This window comes from Pleurodeles waltl, chromosome 2_1 (genome assembly GCF_031143425.1).
Source record: "Pleurodeles waltl isolate 20211129_DDA chromosome 2_1, aPleWal1.hap1.20221129, whole genome shotgun sequence".
Taxonomy (NCBI): Eukaryota; Metazoa; Chordata; class Amphibia; order Caudata; family Salamandridae; genus Pleurodeles; species Pleurodeles waltl.
Window position 1 is genome coordinate 42902327 of NC_090438.1, and position 22886 is coordinate 42925212.

The 22886-nt window shown below is 47.7% G+C and overlaps 1 protein-coding gene across 2 annotated transcripts in view; it reads right to left on the reverse strand.

Annotated features, from left to right (window-relative positions):
• LOC138260955 (nuclear cap-binding protein subunit 2-like) overlaps window positions 1–22886 on the reverse strand; it is a 102213-nt gene that overhangs the window by 68425 nt on the left and 10902 nt on the right. The gene's annotated exons all lie outside the window — the stretch shown is intronic.

The following is a 22886-nucleotide window of genomic DNA, read 5'->3' on the forward strand; positions in this document are numbered from 1 at the left end:
GCTGAAGGCGGCAACTTTTTATGTAGAGTTTCAAACTCTTTACCTGACCAAGTTATATTAAATCCAACAATTGTAAATTGTGGGATTTATTATAACACTTTACTTGATACCAAACTTGAGTTATCTGACACTTAAGTGGACCTTATAAATTAAAATAAAGTCTCCCCATTTGGAAGCTATTCACTACAAATTTGGCTGTTTTACCTCACCGGGGCTTATAAAACTATTTTTTTTAAGGTCCCTGCTTATAGTTACTTGGAACCCAGCCCTAGGGGCACATAGGGCACACCTAAAACTTTAGAAGTATTTTTAATTCCAAAGTCGAATTTGCATAGAACTTTAATTTAAAAGCAGCCAGCAAGGCAGGATTGCCTTTAAAAATGACCCTGGGCACCTCAGCAGTGCACCTCTGGGTGCACTATCTAGGCTGGGGACCCTAAACCTACATGCCCTACCGCATACTAGGGACTTATAGGTAGGTTGACATAGCCAATTATAATTAGCCAAATTTGCACACTTATTTAATACAGAGCACAGACCCTGGGACTGGTCAGCAGTACCCAGGGCACCTACAGAGTCAGGAAAACACCAGCAAAAATTGAAAAATGGGGGAAAAAGGTTAGGGTGCTCAGCAATCAGCCCCGTTTTTCCACAGTGGCCCAGAAAAAGATTTGGCAGTGCCACAGATCAATATTAGGGGTTATGATTAAAGACTCAAACCCCTTTGAGAAGTAAGCATTGAACCCCTGTGTCATGGGAACTGTGGCAGCCAGAAGGGAAGAAACCTGTCTCACCAAAGAGGACTGGAAAGAAAAGGAAATAAGATCAGCAGCAGTAAATAACAAATGTTAAAAAGATTGTGGCTGCACAAAGGACAGACATGGATACACTGGACAAGATATTTGTTGAAGGTGAAGCATCAATCCAAGCCTTGCTGATCAAGGGTCAGATATCAAGCAACAGAACTGCATTTCTGGAAGCTCAAGTAGAAGATTTATGATAGCAGTGTGAAAACGTACAAAAAGAAAACCAATGGACAATATCAACATAAGGAATGCATCTGAGGCAGCAGAGGAACTCTATGTTCATGGATATGTCCAAATAATTCCCACACTGCATCTTAAGCAAGGTGAGATGGTGGAAGTAGAAAGGGCGCATAGAGAGGGACCTAAGAAGGCTGAGTTAGTACCTCCTATGAACATTTTAATGAAGAGGTACTCCTACCACCACGAAGAGGCAATTCTCAGAGTCGAGGAAATATCTCCAGTGACTTTTAGGGGAGGAAATGAACCAACTATAGGGTCTGGTCCAGACACCTATAAAATGTAGGATGCTTAAATCAGTTGCAGACATTCTAAATAAGAAAAGTGGGAATTCCGCTGGTCGTTCCTGTGCAGGCCTGCAGGTCCATATCAACTATCAGAATCATCATGTACAGAAGGTGCTGGAGGACCGTAAAGCACTATATATGCAAAGGAACAAGGAGGCTCTGGTTCACATGGTCAAGTGTCTGCAAACTCTCATTCAAGCAGCAATTGCTGAGGCAGCATTCAACAAGAGATAGGCAGAAAAACCTAAATCAGAACTGTCGAGTGATCAACAGCCTGTATAAGTGGGTGCAAACAGAAATATGAGGAATGAAGTTACCACTGGCTGGAGACTCATAGTTGTGGCCAAGTAAGTAGAGAAAGGGATGTTAAATGAGGTACGCCTGCAGAATCTAGCCCTGGGAGTAATGACAGGCCCAGTGCACAATCAGGGAGATGACTGACTGCTTGTGTGCTTTTGTTGCAAGCTGCGGTCTTTCAACTCGAGCCACAGTCTGTGATTGAGCCAGAATATTTTTTATGTAGCCTGAGGTAAAAGACCCCGCTAACACTGTATAATATTTCAAAAGGTTTGGTGGAAAGAGTGTCTTCCTGGGTTACTTAGGTACGAAGAGGCCCTGCCTGTATTGTATTACACCATTCGTATATTACTTACTATCCCTTTGTGGGGCGCAGAACCGCTTGGCTACATGGGTAGGGTGTGGTTGGAAGGATGTTGTCTTTGTTTTGATCCTATGTAGGAAGTCTTTTTATGTTGTGCGCACTGAATACTGGAGATGCGGTTATCTTGTTATGGGACGCAGCATATAGCAGTTTGGTGAATAATGAAGCTCAAGAGAAAGATGCACAGTTTTATGGTTTTGATTATGCTAGTAGCTTTGAACAGCTCTGCAAGTCTCTTTGTGGTATTTCATGTGACAGTCTACTTAGATCATGGTTCCTGCAATAAGAGAATGTAATTCTTGGTGATTCTTCTCTGAGACCAGGTAGGTAGGAGGACTTGTCTTAAATTACTTTAGCTTTGGAGTACATGAGACAATGGTAGATAAAAGACAAATATGCTCTGCTTAAGAATGAACTGTGGTCAGCGGTCTTAAATGCTGTGATTATTCACCCTCAAACAGGGAAAAAACACCTTTCTTGACAGGGCTGTGTGTAGAATATTGGGTTTTGTAGAATGTTCCCTGGTGATGGCTGGGAAATGTAATCTCAAACTGGGAGGACGTCTTATAGATCTACTCCCCTGAGAGGGCTAATAAGTGAACGTTTGTTGCATGCTATGCATCATGGAGACATGAACTAGTTCTTTTACTCGTCTGTCTACCACTCGTACTCAAGAACAGGCATGATCCCAGTATCTAGCTTGCCTGTAAGCCATTTCAAGTAAGCAGTAATGAGGACTCACTACATCAGTATCAATTCATACAGTTATAGCAGCTGTTGAAGTCAATTATGGATAGGAGGTATAAAGAGGGATGCAATCTTCCACACAACACAAGAATTCCTAAAACAATAGGTATTTGGTGGATAACCATAAGTATGACATTCCACATCCCATATCATGGGCGCCTTTATGACTGATTAGGAAGAAGCATAATTCAGCCCCTCCTGGGGAAGGAGAAGGGCCTCTAACAAACAGTCAAACAAAACTGGATACAAGGCCCATAACATACTCACAAGTTAACTCAGGGCTACACGTACAGCTGACAGGGTGGGATGCCTGAGAAACTGACTTGTGCAATTGGTCTTTGATGAAAAACAGAAATACGATATGTTCAGTTATTTTAATGGGAAACTATTTGAAAAACTTGGAAAAGGACAAGGAAAACAAGCGTCCTTGATAAGCTGAAACTCTCTAAAGTTCTGACAGCCTAAGGTGATAACCTAAAAGCCCCAATCAAACTATACTAAATCAAGATAGTAATTAAAAATCTGTTAACAGACAGAGTGGCTTCTTCAATCGAGAAAACTAACGCTGCAGTAATTATTGAGCCTGGAAACATTCACATCTATAGCTCTGCTTACAGGCCCACTAAGCAGCTAAATGGAGACATTAAAGTGCGCGTGACATTACTAGCAAACACACTGCAGAGGTATTACTCTCATCCACACAAAGATTAACCTGGTTTCTCCCAAAAGAGCAACATTTGAATGGTCAGAATGACTCACCTCGAGGAAAAGAAAGTTGAGATAGTTCTTGAGAGCCACTGTTGCAGTGAAAGCCTATGGCAAGGTGAGCTGGCCTTTTCTGGACCAGGTCATGGTCAGATTATCACAGGGAGTTGGGGGGGGGGAATAGATACGGTAATGGAGACTCAGAGAGCCGAAAAAGAGTACACCTGAAGAGATGCTTTTCCACCATTAACTATACACAGGGCAATTTGACAAAGTTGCCCAAAGTCAACATTGCTTTTCATAATGGTTAATGAGTCCTTGGCCATGATTATATGTAGCAATTAGGGTTATCAAGCACAAACTATTGCGTTCGTAGATTTCAGTGAGTGTATGCTGGAGCCTGTGCCATATCTGGTGGAATGCTAATTAACACTCATTACATTTACTAGAGGTTTTCTAGGGAATGAAGGAATTGGTGTAATTTAAAGTAGCGTCTGGGAGTGCAGATGACCCCATCCGCCAGTGACCTTTGCATGGTATGTATGTGTGTGTGTGTGTGTGTGTGTGTGTGTGTGTATATATATATATATATATATACACACACACACACACACACACACACACACACTGACTAGGATGTAGAATACCTTCTATAAAGAATAAACATACTGACCAGAATACAGTATGCATTTCAGGCTGTGCCACTCCACAGAAAGATATTTGATAAGGTCCAAAATATGTTGTTGAAATTTTTGTGGCAGGGGAAACTTCTGAGGACTACAAAAAAGAAGGAAGGAATGGGATTTCGGAACATTAATCGCCACATAACAGAGCAACCCAACTGAGAATGCTTGGCAGTGGCAACTAATAGAATCAGACATACTGGCTGCACGCAGACCATGCCACTGCAGATACACAGATCTGGGACATAACATGGCTACTGACAGGGAATCAGGGTTTAATATGTATCAAAGCCAGCTAACAAGTATTTTGTTTAGGTCTATGGAATTATTTTGCAATGCCCAGAAGACTGACTACCTTTCCATCACCACTGCCCAACACCCTCAACCCCTCCCACCCCATCGCCACAACCTCCTTCCCACCAACTTCAGTTTTCCAGGTACACCTGCTAATAAGAGTTCTTCATTTACAACCTATAGAGAAGGCTGCAAAAATAAATTTGTTCTGGCTGAAGCACAAAGCAGATTATCAGCATAAACGACTGCGGGGATGCCAATGAATTAGTCATGGTATCAACAAATCACCAACACCCTTCGAGAGAGCACTGATCTTTTAATCTGGCTAGGGGTGGATTTTGAATTTGTACTTATGCAGTAGAGCAGGTAGAATAGTAATACATTAAGTGGCCAGGGAAGCATAAAGAGTCATCCCTGGAAGCCATGACAAGATGGCACATAATGTTTGATAAATTAAGCAACTTGTTACAGGCCATGACATGTGTAGTGAGCATGCCCAGTTAGGAAATTGGTGGATTGAAGGTGCTGGATTCCATAAAGTACACGGTTTGCTTCCTGAATGGAGTTAACAATGATGACAGTACTTGGTTTATTACTGACTGCTGAAAGGATATTACACCGAGACCTTGAAGGTTGGTGCTTCAACTACAACTAGTGGCTATGATAACAAGACCTTGAAAGCAACGATCTAGACTAAACAAAGAACATGCAGCACTGGAGGTTAAGGAAAACTATGGTACTGAAACGCCTGCCCGTTTTCATCAATGAAGAGGGATGACTTATGGTCATTTGACTTGCTGTGTTGCAATTTAACAAAGTGTATGTGAAAAAGTGATAAGTTGTGCCTGAAAGCATTGCGATTTCGGTCAAGTTGGAAAGTTTGTGGGGGAGGTGGTCGGGGAAGAGGTTGAACTGACGTACCCACCTGTTTGTCCCAGACAGATGCAGTCAACTCAAAGGACCATGAGCACGTTTAATGAAAGATAACATGTATGCCTTATGCCCGCACAAGCTGCCTATGGGACTGCAGTTCTGAGGGGGTATTTGGAATGTAGCTTGATTTACAGCCCTGGACTGTTTTGCAACGTTGTTTAGCATGCATAAATTGGGACAAAAATAAAAACCACACTGGACAGGCAATTTCACTCTTTAGTTCAACTGTTTTGACTCAGAACACAGAGTTCAAACTGAGGGTCTTGGAATATCTGACTGGGGGAGGGGGAGTATTCAAAGAACTTTGGAGTGTTAAACTTCCATTGATACCCAGACTTCATTTTCCCCATTCTTGGAAACCACCACCAGGATGAAGGTTTGTGGAGTGTATGGATCATACAAAGCACGTTGACAATGTGTTAGCAAGCAGACATGTAGGTCCAAGGACTCTGCTCTTTTGATTCTAGACAAATTTGGTAACAAAAATGCACATATTGCATTTTCTTTGAACTACATTCAAACCCTTTGTAGCCAACTAATTTCTCTAGAGGACTCAATCTTTACATTAGGCTAGTTTAACCCCGGATGCCCGGTAGGAGCTGGTTTCGTCCTCTGCCATGTTCGCTGTGTGCCAAAGACGAGACCAGCTCGTAGTGCACCCAGCCAGGATTTTTTTTAAAGGCCTTTTCGGCCTACTGTAATTAGGCCAACCTGCCCCCAGAGTGGGACAGGAACCATTAGACGCCAGGGATTTTTTTGTAAACAGGAGAGGAGCCCTAAGGTAAGGGTCGCTCCCCTGGGCGGCGAATTATGTTTAGGCCATTTCTGCCCCACTTGGGGGTAGATCAGCCTATTTTTAATAAGCCAATCTGCCCCAAAGAAATTACTAGACACCAGGGATTTTGTTTCTGACAATTTCCCTAAAGGGGAATGACCCCTTAGGCAAGGGTCACTCCCCTGGGGGGCAAATTTATTTTAGGTCATTTGTGCCCCCCTTTTGGGCAGACACCACTTAGGCACCAGGAATTGGGTTGTGTGTTGCTGGGGGGGGGGGGGGGGGGGTGCAGCCCCTTGGGCAAGGATCACTCCCCATGGGGGCACATTACTGTTGGCAGAAAGCCCAGCAGTGACCAGGGGAAACAAATATATATATATACATATATATACTCCTACACCAAATAAATGGGGACAATTCCTCCCGATTCACTCCCCGGGGGCAGAAAACCTACTAGATGCCAAGGAATTAAAAAGAAAAAAAAATAGTGGGGTGCTAGCTACCAACCAGTATGGGTATGGTTATGCCCCCCCAAATGAAGGGGGTGACAATCTTTCAGCTCTCCCACCGCACACTAAAACATCTTATTCCATGGCAAGCAAGAGGACATTTGATTGTTTTGGGTTTTGGTTTTACATTTGGGCCATGAGAGCTTGTCTAACTCTTAATCGTCCCACTTGGAATGGTGGGGGCTACACTTTTTGGACTTTGGGACGCTGCCATGTAGAAAAATCTATGAGACCATGACACAGCTGAAAACTAAACATCTGGGTGAGTCCAGGGTGGTGTGCTTCAGATGCACCTGCACCATTTTCTTACCCTCAAGTCCCTGCAAACCTCCAACTTTGGGAAAAATGTGTGATTTCCAGCACGTTTTTGTGAAGGAACCTTCCGCAATCTGCAGGAATCCGCAAAATTCCTACCACCCAGCATTGTCTCATCTATACAGATAAAAATTCTGCCCCACTTGTAAGCCTAAAAACGTTTCTTTTCCCCCTCAAACTGCCCTTTTTAACCCACTTTGGTTCCCCCTAATTTTCGACATGTTTTTGATTCTTCCCTGTCACAGGCCCACCTAAACAAGTGAGGTATCATTTACCAGGAGACTGAGGGGAACGCTGGGCGGTAGGAAATTTGCACCAGTGCAGTGATCCCACACAGAAATGTGGGGAACATTCTATTTTTTTTTTTTTATTAATGAATTTGCGGTCTGCTTAGGATTCTGGGTAAGAAAACACTGGGGGATCCACGCAAGTCACACCTCCCTGGACACAGTCTTTTGGGGCATTTCCTTTCCCAGGCACTAGGCCTACCCACACAAGTGAGGTACGATTAGTTAATCGTGAGACTTGGTGGAACGCTGGGTGGAAGGGAATGTGTGGCTCCTCTCAGATTCTAGAACTTTGTCACCGAAATGTGTGGGGGGAAAAGTGTTTTATTTTTGCCAAATTTTGAGGTTTGCATAGAATTCTGGGTAACAGAACCTGATGAGAGCCCCACGTCACCCCATCTTGGATTCCCCTAGGGTCTAGTTTTCAAAAATGCACAGGTTTGGTAGGTTTTCCTAGGTGCCGGCTGAGCTAGAGGCCAAAATCCACAGCTAGGCACTTTGTAAAAAACCAGTGCGTTTTCTTTGGGAAAATGTGATGTGTTCATGTTGTGTTTTGGGGCATTTCCTGTCGCAGGCACTACATGCATACCCACACCAGTGAGGTACCATTTTTATCAGGAGACATGGGGGAACACAGAATAGCAGAACAAGTGTTATTGCCCCTTGTCTTTCTCTACATTGTGTCATTCCAAATGTAACACAGGGTGTAAAAAAAAGACGTCAATTTGAGAAATGCCCTGTAATTCACATGCTAGTATGGGCACCCCAGAACTCAGAGATGTGCAAATAACCACTGCTTCTCAACACCTGATCTTGTGCCCATTTCGGAAATACAAAGGTTTCCTTGATACCTATTTTTCACTCTTTATATTTCACCAAATGAATTGCTGTATACCAGGTATAAACTGAAAACCCATTGCAAGGTGCAGCTCCTTTATTGGCTCTGGGCACCTGGGGTTCTTGATGAACCTACAAGCCCAATATATCTCCACAACCAGAAGAGTCCTGCAGACGTAACGGTATTTGTTTTATTTCAGCTGTTATTTTCTGTAGGATCTATACAAATGACCCCTTGGTGAATTCAGAATTTTGTCTACTTATCAGAAATGCTTAGCTTTCCAGGATCCAGCATTGGTTTCACACCCATTTCTGTCACTAACTGGAAGGAGACTAAAAGCACAAACAAACTGTAAAAATGTGATACGTCCCAGTAAAATGTCAAAATTCGGTTGAAAAATATGGTTTTCTGCCTGTTCCTGAAAGCTGAGAAGATGGTGATTTTAGCACCGCAAACGCTTTGTTGATGCCAATTTCAGGAAAAAAAAAAAAGAAAAAAAAAAAAGAAAAAAAAACACACAAGCCTTCTTCTGCAGCCCCTTTTCCCCATTTTTTTTTTTTTTTTTTTTAAATAACATTTTCGCTGTATTTTGGCTAATTTCTTGGTCTCCTCCAGGGGAACCCACAAACTCCGGGTACCTCTAGAATCCGTAGGATGTTGGGGAAAAAAAAGGACGCAAAATTTGGCATTGGTAGCTTACATGGACAAAAAGTTATGAGGACCTAAGCATGAACTGCCCCAATAGCCAAAAAAAAAAGGCCTGGCATCTGAGGGGGAAAAGGCCTGGCAGCGAAGGGGCTAAGCCACACGATTATAAACACTAGTCCAACAACTACTAGTTATTTAAAAAAACAAAAAGTACAATTAATAATTTTCTTCCTCAGACGAACTATCAGGCGAACAAGAGCAATCAAGTGTAACAAACTGCTAAAAGTTTGGGCAGTTTTACACTAGGGTTAGTTAAAGATGCTGTGCAACAAGGGCAAAGGGTAAAGATAAAACACCAGAAATAACCCATATTATTAGCCATGTCACCACTACGTAAGCCCCCGCAGAATCATTAATTTGTAACAATTTGCCTCCGCTGATAATGCTTTACCAATGTTAAAGTATGCCCCCACTTCTTTCAATGACTACTCATCGACAAAGCACCCAACATTCCTGACACTCTCCTATCCCCAACTGTGTTTCCCAATTAAACTAACATGGATGGTAAAGTTGCTAGCCATACAGCTTGATGTTCCGACCACTGCATGAAAGGACTAACGCCCAACCTACAGATTTTCCTGATAATCTCAACAATAGAGGTTGCTCATACTCAAAATGTTAAAGCTGGTTTTCCAGGGTGGTTGGACAGGTGCAATGCATATGAGATTTTCCACTACACCTGCAAGATGGATGGAAGGGCTTGTGTGGGCAGCTTGACGGAGAGGAGGCATAGCTAGGGCTGGAGAAGTATTGTAGCTTGTCATGGCTGAACAGGAGTATCTTGGCCTGGAATGTCCAAGGTTTAAAGGGATACTGCAGACGATATAGGGTTCATTCATTCCTTTGCCGCCATAGGATACAGATAGCCTATCTGCAGGAAACCCACCTCCTGGAGGATGAGGCTCAGCAGCTGGGGATGAAATGGAGGGGACAATTGTTTTCAGCCACTTACTCATTTCACGGGGGTTGTCATTTGGTTTGCACCTGGGGTACCCTTCAGACAAGTATTCAGCAAGGCTGATATAGAAGGATGCTATGTACTTCTTCAGGGTAGGCTAGATGGCAAAGCTGTCACACTACTTAATACTTATGCACCCAATGAGGATGATAAAATATTTTTCACACACATCCAGGAGCTCTTGAAGGACAGTCTAGGAACACCGGTGATCTGGGTGGTTGGGGGGGGGGGGGGGGGGTGATTTTAAATGTATCCTAGATGGAGAGATGGACCGCCACCCGCTCCAGCGAGGTACTAAACCGCAGATGTGCTCTCTTGCAGTAGTCATGCGTAATCTGGAGTTCCGTGATAGTTTGCGGGATCTGCATCCAGATTGTGGCAAATACACATGCCATTCGCTGACTCACAACACTTAGTCGCATAAATCGCATACTAGTGAGTAGCACAGATGTGCAGCATCTGGCACGGTTCCTCTCTGACCATGTGCCGGTGTTAAGATTACAATGGGGGCAGAGTGTGCAACATATGGGCAGCTTGCGCATACCTCCGGATTTCTTAACAGATACTGTGTCGTGACACATTGGCAACCACCCATGCGAACTATCTGGAGGTCAAGTGGCACTAGAGCACTACTAGGGCACTAAATTGGGAGGCCCTTAAGGCTGTCATATGCGGGGCCTGCATGGGTATAACGTATGGAGTGCGACAACTGTCAGAGGCCACACTGGGGGCAAAGGAGCATTGAATGGCTGTTCTACACGGCTCTGAGGTGACATTGTAGGGGGTGTGGCGGGAGTTGCTTCAGGTTCAAACGGAGGTGCAGACGACTTCGGACTCCCTAGAGAAGTGTACACTCAGGGCGTATTGCCAGCGACTCCATAGGGAGGGGGACAAATCAGGGAGACTCCTAGCATGGCTATTACGACTGGAGCAGGAAGTTCTCCCCATACTACATGTCCGTACGTCCGATGGGGCAGTGGCGACCAATCGCCAGGATATCTTGCGGGCATTTGTGGAGCATCTCCGGGGAGTATACAGTGCCAGAGATGTGGGCCCTCTCGGGTGGATTGAGGCATATCTGGAGGGTGTGGGGTTGCCTATGCTGAACCCTGCACTTATGCAGGAGTTGGAGAGTGAGATTGAGATTTACAATTGGGAGCAACTATTTGGCCCCTCAGTAGATCCAAAGCTCCAGGAGGGGATGGATTTCCTGCAGACTTTTTATCAGGCTTACTCCATTACTCTGAGGGAACAATTGTTAGAGGTCCTTCAGGAGGCCCGGAACAGTAGGATACTGCCATGCACTATGAAGGAGTCGATCATCTGCCTACTGCTAAAACCTGGGAGATGCTACTGACCCATCATCGTACAGGCCTCTCAGTGCTCAATACAGATATCAAAATATTATGTAAACTGCTGGCATCGCATTGGACGACAGTGATTCATACACTGGTACATGAAGACCAATGTGGTTTTATGCCGGCACGCAGTACTATCCTTAATCGCCAGAGACTCTCACATGTATTGCATGAAACAATAGATAGTGACTTTGAGTTGGCCTTGGTCTCACTCGACCTGGAAAAAAGGCATTTGACACTGTAGAGTGGCCATTCCCTATGGCTGTGTTGCGGAGAATGGGGTTCGTTCCTGTCTTGTGGTTGGGTGCGACTCCTGTACACTAGCCCCACAGTTCGTATTAGGATTGGGGGTGACCTCTCTGAGGAATGGGAAGTGCAGGGGTACCAGGCAGGGTTGTCCCCTCTCGCCGCTACTGTTTGCCCTCGCCATTGAGCCCTTGGCGACCCTTCTGCATAGGGAATTGCAGCTGTGGAGGATTCGGGTCGGGACTCCACGCGTTTTTTCTCTCTATGCGGACGACGCACTGGTGTATGTTCACACCCCTGGTCGGGTGATGCTGATCTTGATGGGACTCCTTGAGGCCTTTGGCAGGGTCTCAGGCCTTCGGGTCAACCTCGGGAAGTCACTCCTATTCCCGCTTGGCAGCCTGGTAGGTGTATCTGCTGACGGATTACCTGAACTTGGCCTCCGCTAGGAAACGGAGGGCTGTAGATACTTTGGGTATATGGGTGGCTCACACAGAGGACAAGTATTGACGCTTAAATGAGGACAGAGTCATGACAAATCTTGAGAGCTTCGTGGCATTCTGGAGTAGACTCCCCCTGTGATAGGTAGGGCAGCAGTGACCAAGATGCTTTTCCTCCCACGCTGCCTTTACCTGGTTCATACCGCTGTGTTTCCGCTCCATTCCCCAGGTTTTCGCAAACTGGATAGTTTGCTTATCTCACTTCTCTGGGCAGGGCGTTAAAGTAGAGTGGTCTTATTGCTTATCAGAGGGTAGTGCAAAGCATTTGTGGTACACACACAGACAATAGAAGACAGCACCAATGGTTTTTATGTAGAAAAATATTTTGTTAATTCCTAGAATTACAAGATTCAGTTTGCAGATACGTACATCAGTAGCTTCGTATTTCACAGAGATCTCAATAACATTTTGAAGGAAATTCGTAGAGCATACAGTTTTTGAATACATGGCAATAAGCTATTTTAAAAGTTGACACTGCAATTTTCATAACAGTTCCTGGGGTAAGAAAATAAAGCACAGTTTTTAGCGGTAAGTACTTGACTTACAGTTCCAGTCTCCGGGGGTTAGGAAGTCCACCACAGTGGTTCAAGTTAACCCCAAGCACCCACCACCAGCAACATGAGCCACTCAGCTGCAGAGGTCAAAGTTGAGCAACTTTAACGTGGGCTCCTATGGAGACAGGGGGCACTCTGAATCTGATCTGCCAGCAGGTAAGTGCCCGCGTCGTCGGAGAGCAGACCAGGGGTGTTTATAGGAGCACTGAAGGTGCCACAAGTAGACAACAAACACACCTCTTCAGTGGCCGGCTGCAGGGTGCAAACAAGGCGCCGGGTTTCCAATGAATCTCTATGAGGGGACCCCAGGGGTCACTCAGATGCTGCAGGCGAGGTTCAGAGGGTCGACTTGGGCAAACCACAAGCTGGATTGGGGGGGGCCTGCTGAATGTAGCTGCGCTTGAGATCGGGTTCTGCGGTGCAGTGGTCTTTTAGGTGTCGGATATATGCGTCCTGAGCTTTCGCAGTCGGGGGTTCTTGAGGATTCTATCTGCAGGCGCCTTCGTGCGGGGAGGGGGGGGTTATGGTCACTCCTCCCTGCTTTCCGTAATTTTCCTGCCTGACCAAGGGTAGGTCGCTCCCCCTGCCGCTCCCCCTGCCGCTGCAGCTCCTCCAAGTTCCCGAGTTCCTGAGACCCACCTAACTGTAAGTACCCCCCTCCTCCCAGCCCCTCGCCCTGCCCCGCGCCACTCACCTTCTCTCCTGCTTCTTTTCCTCCTCTCTGTCTCTTCCTCCTCGCTCCCCCTCTGCAATCTTCTTCTGTGTTCTTCTGTTCTTCTCTTCTGTTCTTCTGTTCTTCTCTTCTGTTCTTCTGTTCTTCCCTTCTGTTCTTCTGTTCTTCCCTTCTGTTCTTCTGTTCTTCCCTTCTGTTCTTCTGTGTTCTTCCGGTCTTCTGTGTTCTTCTTCCCTGTTCTTCTCGGTGCTTCTGTGTTCTTCTTCTCTGTTCTTCTCTGTTCTTCTCTGTTCTTCTCTGTTCTTCTCTGTTCTTCCGATCTTCTGTGCTTCTGTTCTTCTGCTCTTCTGGTCTTCTGCTCTTCCGTTCTTCTGTCTTCTGTTCTTCTGTTCTTCTGTTCTTCTGTTCTTCTGTTCTTCTGTTCTCCTGTCTTCTGTTCTCCTGTCTTCTGTTCTCCTGTCTTCTGTTCTCCTGTCTTCGGCTCTTCTACCTCCTCCGTCTTCTTCCCCCGAGCCTGCCCTCCTGCTCCTTCCTCATCCCCCTCCCTCACTCGCCTCCCCCTCTCTCACCCCTAGCTAACCCGTTCGCTATCTACCTCCCTCACTCCTCCTATCTTCCTATCTCTCTAGCTCCCTATCTCACTATCTAACTCCCCCACTCTCCACCTCCTCCTACCTACCTGTCTATCTATCTATTTCCCTATCTATCGACTTCTCTATCTATTTTCTCTATCTATTTCTCTATCTCTCCCCCCCTCCCGCCACCCCCTCTACTACCTATCTCCCTATCCTCTCACTCTACCTCTCTCCCTCACCCACCTCTACAACCCCCCTCCCCTATCTTCACAACCCTACTCCTATCTCTCTCCCTAATCTCCAAACCTCCTAACACTCACCCTCCTCCACCCTAAACCCCCTCCCCCAGCTCCTCTCACTCTACCTGTCCCCCCCCTCCCTCGCGCTTTCCCGCCGCGACCTCCTGCACGCCCGCCCCCCAGCTCCCATTCGCCCCCAGCTGACCCCTCCCCCCCCCCTCCTACCTCTTATGGCGGCCGCTGCGCGACAGTGGTAGCGACCCTTGACCCAAGGGTAGGTCGCTCCCCCTGCCGCTGCAGCTCCTCCAAGTTCCCGAGTTCCTGTGTTCCTGAGACCCACCTAACTGTAAGTACCCCCCTCCTCCCAGCCCCTCGCCCTGCCCCGCGCCACTCACCTTCTCTCCTGCTCCTGCTTCTTTTCCTCCTCTCTGTCTCTTCCTCCTCGCTCCCCCTCTGCAATCTTCTTCTGTGTTCTTCTGTTCTTCTCTTCTGTTCTTCTGTTCTTCCCTTCTGTTCTTCTGTGTTCTTCCGGTCTTCTGTGTTCTTCTTCCCTGTTCTTCTCGGTGCTTCTGTGTTCTTCTTCTCGGTGCTTCTGTGTTCTTCTTCTCTGTTCTTCTGTGTTCTTCTGTGTTCTTCTCTGTTCTTCTCTGTTCTTCTCTGTTCTTCTCTGTTCTTCTGCTCTTCTGTTCTTCTGTGCTTCTGTGCTTCTGTTCTTCTGGTCTTCTGGTCTTCTGGTCTTCTGGTCTTCCGGTCTTCTGGTCTTCTGTTCTTCCGGTCTTCTGTTCTTCCGGTCTTCTGTTCTTCCGGTCTTCTGTTCTTCTGGTCTTCTGTCTTCTGGTCTTCTGTCTTCTGTTCTCCTGTCTTTGGCTCTTCTACCTCCTCCGTCTTCTTCCCCCGAGCCTGCCCTCCTGCTCCTTCCTCATCGCCCTCCCTCACTCGCCTCCCCCTCTCTCACCCCTAGCTAACCCGTTCGCTATCTACCTCCCTCACTCCTCCTATCTTCCTATCTCTCTAGCTCCCTATCTCACTATCTAACTCCCCCACTCTCCACCTCCTCCTACCTACCTATCTGTCTATCTATCTATCTCCCTATCTATCGACTTCTCTATCTATTTTCTCTATCTATTTCTCTATCTCTCCCCCCCTCCCGCCACCCCCTCTACTACCTATCTCCCTATCCTCTCACTCTACCTCTCTCCCTCACCCACCTCTACAACCCCCCCTCCCCTATCTTCACAACCCTACTCCTATCTCTCTCCCTAATCTCCAAACCTCCTAACACTCACCCTCCTCCACCCTAAACCCCCTCCCCCAGCTCCTCTCACTCTACCTGTCCCCCCCCTCCCTCGCGCTTTCCCGCCGTGACCTCCTGCACGCCCCCGCCCCCCAGCTCCCATTCGCCCCCAGCTGACCCCTCCCCCCCCCCCCTACCTCTTATGGCGGCCGCTGCGCGACTGCGCAGCGGGCGCGCGCAGCGGGCACGCCGCTGGCGCGCCGGAGGCGCGCCAGAGGCAAGCCCGTCTGCGCCCGTCCGCGCCTGGCCCGCACCCAGCGCCACGACCCCTGGTCCCCAGCTCCCCCAAGCCCCGCTGATCCGCTACGACCCCACCACCCTCCACGCCCTCAACCCAGGGCGCTCCAAAACCTGCTTCCTAGCTCACCCCAAACGCACCCATGGACCCTTCACCTGCAACTCCTGCAAACGCATCTTCCACCACGCAACTACCACGACCACAAGCCCACGCGCCATCAACCACCTCAAGTGCATCCTGATCAACGCTCGTTCCGTCCACAAGCACGCCGTTGAACTTTGGGACCTCCTGGACTCCACAGCCCCGGACGTCGCCTTCATCACGGAGACATGGATGAACGCCTCCTCTGCTCCAGACATCGCTACCGCCATCCCCGAAGGCTACAAGATCTCCAGAAAAGACCGCACCAACCAAGTAGGAGGAGGTGTCGCCATCATCTTCAAAGACTCCATCAGCGTCACCACCTCCACCGAAGACCCCCCCCTCGCCGCTGAACACCTGCATTTTCAGATTCGCACCGACCCAAGGACCACCCTCAGAGGATCACTCGTCTACCGTCCTCCCGGACCTCGCGCCTCTTTCAGCGACGCCATCGCCGACTTCATCTCCCCGCACGCCCTCGCCTCACCGGACTACATCCTCCTAGGCGACCTCAACTTCCATCTGGAACAAAACAACGACCCCAACACCACCACCCTGCTCGACAACCTCGCCAACCTCGGCCTCAAACAACTGGTGAACACCGCCACCCACATCGCCGGACACACGCTCGACCCTATCTTCTCCGCCAGCAAACACGTCTTCTTCAGCCACACCTCTGCCCTACACTGGACCGACCACAGCTGCGTCCACTTCACATTCCGACGCGAGACCTCCCACCTCCGCACTCAACCCATCCCTCATCGACAGTGGAACAAGATCCCTGAAGAGCAACTCTTCTCCGCTCTCGCCGCCAACCAACCCACCCTCACCACCGACCCCAACGACGCAGCTCTCAACCTCACAAACTGGATCTCCAACTGCGCTGACAACCTTGCTCCCCTCAAACGCACGCATCGACAGACCAACACCAAAAAACCTCTCTGGTTCTCTGACACCCTCAAAGAATCAAAGAAAACTTGTCGTGCCCTTGAGAAGGCCTGGCGCAAGGACCACACCGCTGACAACATGACCGCCCTCAAGAACGCTACACGCGAACACCACCACCTGATCCGCACTGCCAAAAGGAACTTTTTCACCGACAGACTAGACAAAAACAGCCACAACAGCAGAGAACTCTTCAGCATCGTCAAAGAGTTCTCCAACCCCAGCGCCAGCGCCAACGCCGTCACGCCCTCACAGGATTTGTGCGAATCCCTCGCCACTTTCTTCCATCGCAAGATCAGCGACCTCCACGACAGCTTCGGACACCAGACCCAACCATACACCACTGAACCCGCTTCCCCGGACATCACCCTCAACAACTGGACCCACATCAACACGGAAGAAACCAAATCCATCATGAACTCTATCCACTCCGGCGCCCCTTCGGACCCCTGCCCGCACTTCATCTTTAACAAAGCCGACGACATCATCGCCCCGCACCTCCAGACCGTCATCAACTCTTCTTTTTCTTCTGCTACCTTCCCCGAATGCTGGAAGCACGCTGAAGTCAACGCCCTACTAAAGAAACCTACGGCTGACCCAAGCGACCTGAAAAACTTCCGCCCCATCTCTCTTCTACCTTTCCCAGCCAAGGTAATAGAAAAGACCGTCAACAAACAGCTGACCACCTTCCTGGAAGACAACAACCTGCTCGACCCTTCACAAACCGGATTCCGAACCAACCACAGCACGGAAACCGCCCTCATCTCAGTCACAGACGACATCAGAACCCTGATGGACAACGGTGAAACAGTCGCCCTCATTCTCCTCGACCTCTCGGCTGCCTTTGACACCGTCTGTCACCGCACCCTAATCACCCGCCTACGCTCCACCGGGATCCAAGGCCAGGCCCTGGACTGGATCGCCTCCTTCCTCGCTAACCGCTCCCAAAGAGTTTACCTCCCTCCGTTTCGCTCAGAACCCACCAAGATCATCTGCGGCGTACCTCAAGGCTCATCACTCAGCCCGACACTCTTCAATGTCTACATGAGCCCCCTCGCCGACATCGTACGCAAGCACGACATCATCATCACCTCCTACGCCGACGACACCCAACTTGTACTCTCCCTCACCAAGGACCCCGCCAGCGCCAAGACCAACCTACAAGAGGGTATGAAGGACGTCGCAGATTGGATGAGGCTCAGCCGCCTAAAGCTGAACTCTGAAAAAACGGAAGTCCTCATCCTCGGCAACACCCCGTCCGCCTGGGACGACTCCTGGTGGCCCACGGCCCTCGGCACCGCACCGACCCCCGCAGACCACGCCCGCAACCTCGGCTTCATCTTGGACCCTCTTCTCACCATGACCAAGCAAGTCAACGCCGTGTCCTCCGCCTGCTTCCTCACTCTCCGCATGCTCCGTAAGATCTTCCGCTGGATCCCCGCCGACACCAGAAAAACCGTGACCCACGCCCTCGTCACGAGCCGCCTGGACTACGGCAACACCCTCTACGCCGGGACCACAGCCAAACTCCAAAACCGCCTGCAACGCATCCAAAACGCCTCGGCCCGCCTCATCCTCGACGTACCCCGCAACAGCCACATCTCCGCACACCTGAGACACCTGCATTGGCTCCCAGTCAGCAAAAGGATCACCTTCCGTCTTCTCACCCACGCACACAAAGCCCTCCACAACAAGGGACCGGAATACCTCAACAGACGCCTCAGCTTCTACGTCCCCACCCGCCCCCTCCGCTCCGCTGGCCTCGCACTTGCTGCCGTCCCTCGCACCCGCCGCTCCACGGCGGGTGGGAGATCTTTCTCCTTCCTGGCGGCCAAGACCTGGAACTCCCTCCCCACCAGCCTCAGGACCACCCAGGACCACTCCGCTTTCCGGAGACTCCTAAAGACTTGGCTGTTCGAGCAGCGATAACCCCCCCTTTTCCCCCCTAGAGCCTTGAGACCCGCACGGGTGAGTAGCGCGCTTTATAAATGTTAATGATTTGATTTGACCTGCCTCCAAAAGTGTGGGGTCAACTCGACTAGCTGGAGTGCCCTGGGGCACTTTGATAAGAGGCTTGAGCCTTTGAGGCTCACCACCAGGTGTTACAGTTCCTGCATCCCTAAGATGCCCTATGGGTGCATTTTTCAATAAATCCCACACTGGCCTCAGTGTGGGGTTATTGTGTTGAGAAGTGAGATACCAAACTTCCCAGTATTCAGTGAAGCCGTTATGGAGCTGTGGAATTCATAAAATACAAACTCCCAGAACATATACTCATTATGGCTACACTGCACTTACAATGTCTAAGAATGGACTTAGACAATGTAGGGGCATATTGCTCACGCAGCTATGCCCTCCCTCACCAGTGGTATAGTGCACCCTGCCATAGGGCTATAAGGCCTGCTAGAGGGGTGACTTACCTATGCCACAGGCAGTGGTTTATGGGCAGGGCACCCTGAGAAGGGTGCCATGTCGACTTTGCAGCTTGTGTGTGCTGGTGGGGAGAGAAAGACAGAGGCAGTGTGTGCATGTGCTTTATGAGGGTTCCCCGAGGGTGGCATAATACATGCTGCTGTTCCCGGGGACCTTCCCTGGCCACACTTGGTACCTTGGGTATCCTTTACAATGGACTTAACGGCGTGCCCGGGGTGCGGCAATTGTGGAAACAAAGTTAGTTTTTGGGAAAGAACACTTGTACTGGTTCTCAGGATCCCAGCACACTCTCAATCAAAGCGGTCATCTATACTAGGCAAAAAGTGGAGGGTAACCATGCCAACAAGGGCACTTCCCTCCATGGCGGTCTTGCCATACCGGACATGCAACATTACTATTACGCGTACAACATGCTGCGAGATGGCTGACAGAGTGGGACAACTGGTAGAAGAGGCTGTTCCTAGGTATGCTAGGGAATTACATGCTGGTGCATTATTGATGCAGGGAGGACAGTCTGGGGAGTCTGGGGAGGCGGTCCCATATCTGGTGATGCAGACCATGGCAATCTGGGTGGCAAATGTGAGAAAGATGATACGCAGGGCACCATTCAATAGAGAGCTACGTATTTGGGGCCATGACCCATTCAGGGCGATCAATGCAGACATGTCCATGGAATGATGGAGGGGAGGGGGTTGCCAGACGGTGGACTACCTGTACCCCGGGGAGGTCTTTATCACGTTCCAGGAGGCTTGGGAAACTTTGAGGAGGGACCGGGTCAATACTTACATTATGCTAAACTGGAATGCGTTGCATGGGAGGTCTGGGTTGGGTTTCCTGTCACCCCAGTGCGGCCTGCTTTTTGTTTTAGGGGGGGGGGGGGGGGGGGGGGGAGGGTAAGACAGCTCGTATTATTCTATAAGGCAATTAGAAACTATATGGTACTGCGCTTGTGCACTGAAAGGGACGCCTGGGTGAGGGAGCTGCGGGGAGCCGGCTACAGATGTCAAATGGGCATGTGCATGCACATTAGTGAGGAAAGTGTCCTGCTACCATAGATTCAAGTCGCTCCATTTCAATTTTTTGCATTGTACTTATCTGAATCAAACCCTTAAATAGAATAATAGGGGGTGCGGTGCATGCAATGTGGGGAGCTGGGTGCTAGCTTTTTGCATCTGGCCTGGACACGTGCAGGGGTTCAGGGATTTTGGGAGGCAGTGGTGCCAAAAATAACAGAGGTGACAGGCATTGTGATTCCTTTGACCCCGCTAGCCTGCCTCTTGGGAGTAGTGGCGCAGCCCAGGGAACGAATGATGCATCACAAGATGGCCCAGCTGGCTGTGTTCCTGGCCAAGAGGGTGGCCATTTGATGGATGAGTACCTGAGTACCCCTAATGACTTCATGGCAACAGGACCTACTTGAGTGGGGGGTGGTGGAACATATGTGGGCTACTCAGAGATAGGGGGCCTCACATACGATCATGTTGTGGGGGTCTCTCCTTAATAATTTTGCAAATGAGGATAAAAATGATTCAACGCAAGGGTCTAGTGATGAGGGGTGATGTACCAACAATGAAATTATGACAGCCAACTGTGTAACTTTGTGATACACATCATGTGTCCGACTAGTAGACTTGGCCTCAGGGCGCCCTGGACCTCTGGGGAAGGATCTGTTGACACCTCAACCCGGATATATGTAATGTCACTCTTGGGTGTACTAACATGAATATAGACTTGGAATCTTATTCTTATTGATATGTCAAAATGCACTGATTGTTGTTCTTATTGTGTTTTATTAAAAAAAATAGTTCCCCCCAAAACAAAAACAAAAAACTTATTTTTCACCACTTTTACACAGCATGCGTTTAGTGAATCCAATGCTGGTATGCAGCTATTACGCTAACTTCTCCAACTGTCATGGTACTTAGGAAATCCAGTTGCCTCACATAGCCACGTGTATGTACAATCAGTAAGCTATGACTCCATTTATCCAGAATCTGGCAATTTAGTAGACATGATAGTAAAAATGACAAATAATACAAAGGCGCCAGGCGCCTCAATTTGTCAAATAATAAGATTTAATCTGAGACAAACTATAATGTTACCGGAATGCTCTCTGGCTGTATGCAAACAATTCATAAATATGAGAGTAAGAATGGCAATTGCCTTATCTCATGAACTAACAAAACATTTAGCAACTTGAAAAAGAATGTAATGCAAGCAAATTCTGCAACATTCAATTCTGGTTCATTGTGGCAACAATTAGTAAACTGCACTTGATGCATGACAATATTTAAAATGTAAAGAAAATAATGAATAACAGCAAAACACCATTTTGGAAAACACTGAGCATCATGAAAATTAGTTGGGGGCAGATTTTTTAAAGAATGTCACCAAAGTGCACCTGGAGGTACAAGTCCACACTTAGTACATATTTAGGATTTTCGGGCATTCAAAAGACTTTACTGAAGTAGACATGGACTCTGTGCTCCAAGAAAATATTTGTGAATTGCATTTTCAGAGGAGCAAATATACATAGGAATATTTGCTAATCAAAATGTTGATGCATATTGCAAAATCAATTTTCCAAAACTCCTTTTCCTCACTCTGAAAAAAGTTTTGCTTAAGCTTTGTGTTCAGTCAGTCCAATAGCCACCCAAGCAATATCCCTTTCCTTAAGCCTGTTGCAATAAAATGAACACATCAGGCCGAGTTAGACCTAACCCTGTTAAAGTAATTTATAGAAACTTAACAAGACATTTAATTGGTATTGCTCATTCAAGACCAAATTACTGAAGATGTTAGTCTAGGGAAGACCAAAAGAGCAGTATGTTCATGGATCAAATCTAATCCAGAGATTCAGTTCCACTTTCTTAGTAAGGGATTTGGTTTGGAAGAAGAAAAAGCTTCAAGCACTGTAGGGTGCTTCGGGCTAACAAAGTGTTTAGAGGGAATGATTCCACAATTATAACATTATGACTACTAGATTACTCCTGCAGAGATGCGTTCCATGGCAGGCAGCAGCAGATCAATGAGGCTTACTCAGATTTCTCTAGCACTTTCAAGAGGCATGCTTGGAGCATCCCGAGCACCTGCTCAAGACAATTATTTTACCCCACTTAAAATGTTGGAGTAGAGTATTGACGGGTGGTTCGGGGGTCCATCTAAGATCGCAGTCACTAATGGATAAGCAATAGTGAGTATCTGCACCACTCAAATTCACATTACACATAAGCATGCTGGCAAGCCTGCAAATGTATGCACCATTTCCCATTTCTTCAGAAGGCCCTTTGCCATTTTTTAAACTGTATGGTGATAGTGCTTATTGATCCCACAACCCTCTGCCTACAACATCTACTGATCTTACATCCCAGAAGAATTATAGTAAAAGCTAACTTGCTGCCACAGAGGGTGGGATGAAGGAAGACTAAGGATTTGGAGACAAAAAACACATATTTAAGGGTGCTGGCCGTCCACAGGGTTTTCTTATTGGAAATTAAGCCAAATTATGTTTTTAATCTTTGACTAATACAATAAAAATAAAAAAACACAATCAGCATTTTTTGTCCAAGAAGTTAGAAGAATGTTAAGTCCCAAGCAACAGATAAAGGCATGAAAACAGCATCCTCAACTAAACATGCAACGGGGGATCATATCATAACCCACACCACACTGAAGTAACCAACATCAATCTAATCCCCAACATGGGCTACAGCTACTAAACTAAGCTGAAATAGATCTAGTTCTCCAATACCAGACCAATTACAGCAAAGCAGGGTAATTAAGGCACACCATTAAAAATGTTTAATTATATGCCAAGGGCTGCTCTGAAAATACTCATTATCTAAACATGGATTTTCCTTGCCACTGATAAAGATTCAGGAAGCTTGTTTCTAGCACTACACTGGCCAGGGTTATTTTAACTGACAGCAATTCAAAGCCCTCAACCA